General features: G+C 42.8%; 1 pseudogene; it reads left to right on the plus strand.

The window, feature by feature from the left end:
- Positions 1 to 6,421: 6,421 nt before the first annotated feature.
- Positions 6,422 to 7,528, plus strand: LOC126963181 (transmembrane protein 256-like; annotated as a pseudogene).
- The last annotated feature ends 296 nt before the right edge of the window (positions 7,529 to 7,824 follow it).

The raw sequence follows: 7,824 nt of genomic DNA on the forward strand, positions 1-7,824 counted from the left end.
TTCTAAGTGAAATAACTCAGGAAAGGAAAATGAAATGCTGTGTGTTCTCACTTAAAAGTGGGAGCTAAGCTATGAGGATGCAAAGGCATAAGAATGATAATGAACTTTGGGGACTTGCTGGGTAAGGGTGGGAGTGGTGAGGAATAAAAGACAACACATTGGGTACAGTGTACACTGCTTGTATGAAGGGTACACCAAAATCTGAGAAATCACTAAAGAATTAATCCATGTAACCAAAAACCACCTGTTCCCCAAAAATGATTGAAATAAAGTAAACTTACTTAAAAAATAAAGAAAGTAGACACATAGGATGGAAGTAACATGGAATCTTGAAATACAATTGGGAGATTGTCACCTAACAATGAGAAACATTGTTTTGGTCTTTATGTGAGTACAAAGTAAACTTCCATTGTGCTAAGCCCCTGAGATATAAGGAGGGAAGTTATAGAAGTTAGCATTACCTTATTAATACTACAGTCAACTGTAAAATCATCCAGACTTGATATATTTCTAAGTCGTGGATTTTCTAACAGTTTAATTGAAATATAATTCATATGCCATACAATTCACCTATTTAAAATGTACTGTGCAATTGATGGCAGTGGCCACTTCAGATGGCTGGGCCAGCTGCCATCACACCGGCTGCAGCAGGGACATGCCATGGAGTTGCACCTCCATGGAGCCAGTGGAAGCCAAAAACAAGTGGGAGCCCTGCCCCTTCTGAGTTGGGGTGGGAGCTCTCCAGGTGCCACTGCAGCCACCCAAATAGTGGATGCAGACTCAGGTATCACTGTACTCTTGGGAACCCAGGAAGGCCCCCCTTCCTTTGCAGGCTCAGAAGTTCCTGCTCCCACTGCCTGGCTTCTCCCTGCTGTTGGCACCCACTCCAATCTTGGAGAAAAGTCTGGCAGACCCAGGGCACTATGAACAGCAGACAGATTCCTGGGCAGAAAGGGGTGGATTCCCCGTGAGGCCCCACCTTCAGGCTAGGGAGGGTCTGAAAGCTGGGGGCTGGGTTGCCAGTCCCACCGACTGGAGTGGGAACTTCTGGTGCCTTTTCCAGGCCTGCCCATCACTGCCCATGGACAAATCAGCATGTACTTCCTCCCCTCTGAGGCCCATAAAAGCCCCAGGCTCAGCCAGAGCTGAGCATGAGATGGTCCGGGTGACCAGCTGCAGAGAGGGGTGGTCCACTCCAGGGTCTCCTCTCTGCTAGCGGCTCAACACTCTCATCAGGGCACCATCATCAGGAAACCCCGCCTGCGGAAAGTAGCTATCCTCTGTGGGCCTTCTGTGAGCTGTTCCATTGCTCAGTAAAGCTCCTCTTCACCTTGCTCGTCCTCCACTTGTCTGCATATTTCATTCTTCCTGGTCACAGGACAAGAACTTGAGACCCACTGAATGGTGGGGCTAAAAGAGCTGTAACACCAACAGGGCTGAAACTGTAACACCAACAAGGCAGGCCCCTTGCCTGCCATGTTGTGGGTGAAGAGGAGAGAAGAGCTGCCTCCCTAAAAGAGCTATAACACCAACAGGGCTGAAACTGTAACACCAACAGGCTGGGCCCCTTGCCCATGACCATGTTGTGGGCGAAGAGGAGAGAAGAGTTGCTGCCCTTGGGGGACCCCAGACCTGGCAGTTCCCCAGTCAGAGCTGTGTAACTCTCTTTGGGGTCCTGCAGTGCCTAGTGTCTCCAAGCTTCCAGGTGACACTGCATTCCCTAATGCCAGCCAGGGAAGCTGCTTGCAGTGTACCTGGTCCAGCCGCAGCATTACGGAAAGACAGCACCTGGAGCTGCCTGCCCTGCGGCAGCAGCCAGTGTGTCCAACTGTGCACAGTGGCCGGACCCCATGCTCGCTCACATACTCCTCGCTGCTCCACACCTGATTTGCCCTTGACAGGCATGGAATCCAGGCAGATAGCGTGAGTGCAGTGTGCCAGGCCAAGTGAGCCCAAGCAAAACTTGGGCAAAGGCACCACTGGCCACACAGGTTTCCAGCCAGAAAAGTGACACCCCAAAGATCCCACAACACAATGGTTTTTAGTATATTCAGATATATACAACTATCATCAAAGTAAATTACAACATTTTCATCACCTCAAAAAGCAGCTCCATATCCTTTAGCGTCACCCCCTAATTTTCCTACCCCCACACGCAGTCCCAAGCAATCATGAATCTACTTTCTGTCTCCATAAACTCTTATGCTACACATTTCATATGAATCTAAACACATAGTTCTGTGGTCTTTTACAATTGGGTTATTCCATTTAGCGTAATGTCCTAAAGCAAGCTTGTCTGACCCATGGATAAAAGGTTGCATGTGGCCCAGGATGGCTTTAAATGTGGCCCAACACAAATTCCTAAACTTTAAATGTTTTTTTTTTTGAGACTGAGTTTCGCTGTTGTTCCAGGCTAGAGTCCAACGGTATGATCTCGGCTCACTACAACCTCCGCCTCCTGGGTTCAAGTGATTCTCCTACCTCAGCCTCCCAAGTAGCTGGAATTAGAGGCATGCACCACCACACCCGGCTAATTTTGTATATTTAATAGAGACAGGGTTTCTCCATGTTGGTTAGGCTAGTCTCAAACTCCCGACCTCAGGCGATCCACCTCTCTCGGCCTCCCAAAGTGCTGGGATTACAAGCGTGAGCCACCGTGCCCGGCCAACTTTCTTAAATTTTTTAGCTCATCAGCTATCACTAATGTTAGTGTATTTTATGTGTGGCCCAAGACAATTCTTCTTCTTCCAATGTGGCCTAGGGAAGCCAAAGGTTTGAACACCCCTGTTTAAAGGTTCATCCAATGCTCTAGCATGTATTAGAATTTCAGCACCGTTTGTGGCCAAATAACATTCCACTGTATGGACATAACACAACTTATTTATCCATTTGTTCATTGATGAACATTTGGGTTGTTTCTGGTTTTTGACCACCATGAATAATGTTGCCATAAACATTTGTATACAAATTTTTCTGTGAACATATGTTTTCGTTTCTCTTAGGCATATACCTAGGAATAAAATTGCTGTGTCATATGGAAACTCTATATTTAATCATATGAGTAACTGCCAGACTGTTTTTCAGAGTGGCTGCGCTATTTTACATTCCCAACTGCAATATACAAAGGTTCCAATTTCTCCATATTCTCACCAATGCTTGTTATAATCTGGCTTTTGTTTTTTTCTTTTTTGAGACAGGGTCTCACTCTGTAACCCAGATGGTGCAGTGATATAATCATGGCTCACAGCAGCCTCAACCTCCCAGGCTCCAACAATCCTCCCATCTCAGCCTTCTGAGTAGTGGGGACTACAGGCACACATGACTATGCCAGGCTAATTTTTATTTTTGTAGAGACAGAGTCTCACTATATTGCCTTGCTGGTCTTGAACTCCTGGGCACAGGCCATTTGCCTACCTCGACCTCCGAAAGTGCTGGGATTACAGGCATGAGCCATGGTGCCCAGCTATCTGGCTTTTTCATTCTAGCCATCCTAGTGGATATGAAGTGGCATTTCATCGTGGTTTTAATTTGCATTTCTCTGATGATGTTGACAATCTGGCAATTTGTTTATCTTCCTTGGGAAAATATCTTTTCAGGTTCTTTGCCCAATTTTTAATTGAGTTATTTTTCTTTTTATTATTGAATTGTACAAAGTCATAGATTTTTAATCACATTTTAATCTTGTATATGGTTATAGACCTATTTGAGATTTTTTAAAATTAGTTTTGGTAACATAGTCTTCTAGAAAATGATTCACTTCTCTAGTTTTTTCAAAACTACTTACTGTTATAGAAGTAAGTAGTTACTTACTGTTCTATAACATACTTACTGTTATAGAATTGCACATTATACTCACCTATAATTCTTTTCATCTCTTCAATATCTGTGGTTATATCATATCTCTTCTTCCTAATATTGTATATTTTAGCTTCTTTTCTACTCTTTCAATCTTATCCAGGCTTGTCTGGGGTGAATGTTTTATCTTTTATAGAAGATACAGTTTTGCTTTATTAAATTTTTTCACCAATATTTCTTTTTACTTATTTATTTCAATGTTTATCTTTTAGATATTCCTTAATTGTCTTGTCTATTTTATTCCTTTTATTATTATTCTTTTCTTCAGATACATCAGATAGGAGCTTAATATTGTTCATCAGTGTTAATCATCTGTGTATCTTTATCTTAGGTTGACTATTTTTTTTTTTTTTTTTTGAGACAGAGTCTTGCTCTGTTGCCCAGGATGGAGTGCAGTGGTGCAATCTCAGCTCACTGCAGCCTCTGCCTCCCAGGTTCAAGTTAGTCTCCTGTCTCAGCCTTCTGGGTAGCTGGGATTATAGGGGCCTGCCACCATGCCTGGCTAATTTTTGTATTTTTAGTAGAGACAGGGTTTCACCATGTTGGCCAGGCTGGTCTCGAACTCCTGGCCTCAGGTGATCTGCTGGTCTCGGCCTCCCAAAGTACTGGGATTACAGGCATGAGCCACTGTGCCTGGCCAGGTTGAATACTTAATTAACTTGGTTTAAAGTCTTCTTCTTTTTTACTTTTTTTAAAGAGATGAGGGTCTTGCTATGTTGCCAAGGCTGATCTTGAACTCCTGAGCTCAAGCAATCTCTCACCTCAGTTGCACCAAAGTACTGGGATTACAGGCGTGAGTCTGGTTTAAGTCTTTTATTCTAAATAATAAAAATCTTTATATCTATATATTTTCTCTTGTGAAGAGTTTTAAATGCATCCTGTAAGTTTTATATAATTTGCTCTCCTTTTGATAATTTTAAATTTCACATTTTATGAACTCTAAAAATTCAGAGGTTATTTAATAGTGTTTATTCACGCCTATAATCCCAGCACTTTGGGAGGCTGAGGTAGGACGATCACTTGAGGCCAGGACTTCATGACCAGCCTGGACAACAGAGCTAGACTTGTCCCTTTTAAAAAAAGATGCATATAGGCCGGGCGCCATGGCTCACGCCTGTAATCCCAGCACTTTGGGAGGCTGAGGCAGGTGGGTCGCCTGAGGTTAGGAGTTTGAGACCAGCCTGGACAACATGGTGAAACCCTGTCTCTACTAAAAACACAAAAATTAGTGGGGTGTGGTGGCAGGTGCCTGTAATCTCAGCTACTTGGGAGGCTGAAGCAGGAGAATAACTTGAACCCAGGAGGCGGAGGTTGCTGTGAGTCAAGATTGCGCCATTGCACTCCAGCCTGGGTGACAAGAGTGAGACTTCATATCAAAAAAAAAATGCATATATATATATATAAAATCTTGTTATTTTAATTATTCAACCCCCAATTTCCTTGTGTGTGTGTGTGTGTTTTTTTTTTTGTTGGTTTTTTTTTTTTTTTTTTTTGTCTACTGAATTGTGGAATTCTGAAATTTATGTTTACATTACCCACTATGATTGTAGTTTTCCTTTTTTTTTTTTTTTAATCTACTTTGTAAGTTCTGTTTGTAGCTTTAAAATATGTTATTGTGCTTACTTAACTGCGGCACAGTTTGGCACATATGGACTTATGGGTGTTTTGTGTTCTTCACAAAGAAGGAGTTTTTCTAGAAATGGGTATTGCATTTGATTTTTTTTCTTTTCTTTTTTTTTTTTTTTTTTTTTAGACAGAGTCTCACTATGTCACCCAAGTTGCAGTGCAATGGTGCAATCTCAGCTCACTGCAACCTCCACCTCCTGGGCTCAAGCAATTCTCATTCCTCAGCCCCCTGAGTAGCTGGGATTTCAGGCACGTCACCACGCCCAGGTAATTTTTGTATTGTTAGTAGAGACAGGATTTCACCATGTTAGCCAGGCTGGTCTTGAACTATTGGCCTCCAGTGATCTACCTGCCTCAGCCTCACAAAGTGTTGCGATTACAGGTGTGAGCCACCGTGCCCAGCCGGATTTGATCTATGGATACACTAAAACTAAATCTCTTAATACTGAACCATCAGGACTGAAGGCCACACTAATTTTGTTAATTTGTGTGTAACCTTTATTTTCTGCTTATATTCTGAGATAATTCTTTATCTCTGAAACATCATAAAACAGAGATGTTTATGTTAAAATATTTGTCAATATATATCTAGTTGTAGATTTCCTTCTTTAAATTTTTGCTGAATACAGAGTGAATCCTGAGTCTACACATTCACCCCATCCCCTTTCTTTTGACAAGTCTAAAAGTATAGAAAAAGGACCCCAAATAGCCAATCCAATCTGGGCAAAGAGGAATAAAGTTGGACGGCTCATACTTCCTAATTTCAAAACTTACTACAAAGCTACAGTAATCAAAACCATTTGGTATTGGCCTAAGGACAGATATACAGACCAACTGACTAAAGTACAGAGCCCAGAAATAATACTTATTTTTATGGACAATGAGTTTCCAAAAGGGTGTCAAGGATGTTTGTTCATCCAGCGTCTGACGATCCACAGCCATGGCTGGGCCAGGAGCAGCTTTCCACTGGCGTGAGTTCCTCGTCCAGTGCTGGGGCCTTTGGCTTGGCTTCCTATCAGATACATGACACCCAATTCCCACATGCCTGTGGGAAGGAGCTCTTTGACAAGGCCAACAAGTACCACTTCTTACACAGTCTGGCCCTGTTAGGGGTGCCCTCTTGCAGAAAGCCCCTCTGGGCTGGGTTACTGCTAGCCTCCAGAACGACCTTATTCTTTACGTCTTTTACTACCAGGCTTGGGGTGGAGACCCCAGCATCCAGACTTTGTTCCCTGTGGGAGGGAGTCTGCTACTCTTGGGCTGGTTTGCTTTGGCTCTTTGAGTTCCCTTTTGTTTCATTACTGGGATTTTTGGGGCAATTTTTTGAGAGTTGGAGCAGAAAAAGGATTAAAAGGGAAAGGCAAATAACAAACAAACAAAACAAAACGGTGCCAAGACCATTCAACAGAAAAAGGACAGTCTTTTAAATAAATGGTGGGAAAACTGGATATCCACATGCAAAGAACCATTGCCTTACCCCATATACAAAAATTGGATATACACAAAACTCAAAATGGATCAAAGACCTAAATGTAAGAGCTAAAACTATAAAACTCTTAGACGAAAACACAGGAGAAAAGCTTCCTGACATTGGATTTGGTGATGGTTTCTGGGATATGACATCAAAAGCACAGGTGACCAAAAAAAAAATAGATAAATTGGACTTCATCAAAATTTAAAACTTTTGTTTTAAATTTTGTGATAGGACACTATCAAGCAAATGAAAAGACAACCTGCAGAATGGGAGAAAATATCTGCCAATCATATATCTCAGCGGTCCCCACCCTTTATGGCACCAGGGACCAGTTTCATGGAAGACAATTTTTCCATGAATGGGGGCGGGGTGGAGGGTGATAGTTTCGGGATGAAACAGGCATTAGAGTCTCATAAGGAGCATGCAACCTAGATCTCTTGAATGCACAGCTCACAATAGGGTTTGCATTCCTGTGAGAATCAAATGCCACCACTGATCTGACAGGAGGCAGAGCTCAGGTGGAAATGCTCGCTCACCCGCTGCTCACCTCCTGCTGTGCGGCCTGGTTCCTAATAGGCCACAGACCAGTACCTGTCCGTAGCCTGGGGGTTGGAGACTCCTGATAAAACTGATAAGTGACTGATACCTAGAATATGTAAAGCACTCCTACAATTAAAAAAAAAAAAGCAATCTGGTTCAAAAATGGACAAAAGACTTAAATTTACTTTTTTTTTTTTTTTTTAAGACAGGGTCTTGCTCTGTTGCCCAGGCTGGAGTACTGTTGCAGGATCGTGCCACTGCGCTCACTGCTCATTGCAGCCTTGACCTCCCCAGGCTCAAGTGATCCTCCTACCTCAGCCTCCCCAGTA

This window comes from Macaca thibetana, chromosome 9 (genome assembly GCF_024542745.1).
Source record: "Macaca thibetana thibetana isolate TM-01 chromosome 9, ASM2454274v1, whole genome shotgun sequence".
Classification (NCBI taxonomy): Eukaryota; Metazoa; Chordata; class Mammalia; order Primates; family Cercopithecidae; genus Macaca; species Macaca thibetana.